Source organism: Plasmopara halstedii, assembly GCF_900000015.1.
Source record: "Plasmopara halstedii genome assembly, contig: Scaffold_323, whole genome shotgun sequence".
Classification (NCBI taxonomy): Eukaryota; Oomycota; class Peronosporomycetes; order Peronosporales; family Peronosporaceae; genus Plasmopara; species Plasmopara halstedii.
The window spans coordinates 1,821,379-1,822,092 of NW_020187244.1; positions in this window are offsets into that span (position 1 = coordinate 1,821,379).

Here is a 714-nt window from a genome sequence, read left to right on the forward strand (position 1 = left end):
AAGGTGTTTGAGCCATGCGAAGAATTATAATATATCTCGAATGTAATCTGAGGGCTCAACCTAGTCGATGCTTTTTCTATGAAGCTTCTTTATTAGACGCTCGAATACTGCTCCAATGCTGCCGTGTGCTGTTACTACTTTCGATATTATTGCGCGGTACGTTCTTGAACAATGCTCCTGATACAATCTGGACATACCACGACTTTGCATCGCGCGGGACTCAATACTCATATCTAAAATCTCCGAACTCTGAATGCCACCTCTTTCAAAGAGTCACTTTCTAAGAGTTGGGCCCCATCGAGCAACCTTCACGAGGTCCAATTTATTTCAGTGGGCGCTGAATGGCCAACATCGATTCAGCCTCTTTTCCCGCGATAGGTCTTCGATCAGCCATGCGTGGCAGCTTGACCCTTTGTACCTTCCAGTGGATAGAGAAGGGGGTATGTTCAGTGCAGCGGGGCTGCCGTAGCTTTGCGTTCTGAGGAAGCGTAACGTAGGTCACGAACCTTTCGTTTGATACTTAGAATTAGAACAAGTACGAGTTTAGCTGATCGCAATCCGCTTACTCCAAGAGTAATTATTGCCTTAACCCAAGGCTAATTAACTCTTCTGTCAAGAACTACTTTATATTTATTTTTATCTGCGGCTAAACCGCCAATTTTAAATGTATAGATTTTCCTAAATATATATAGTAAAATCTAAATACATGTATAA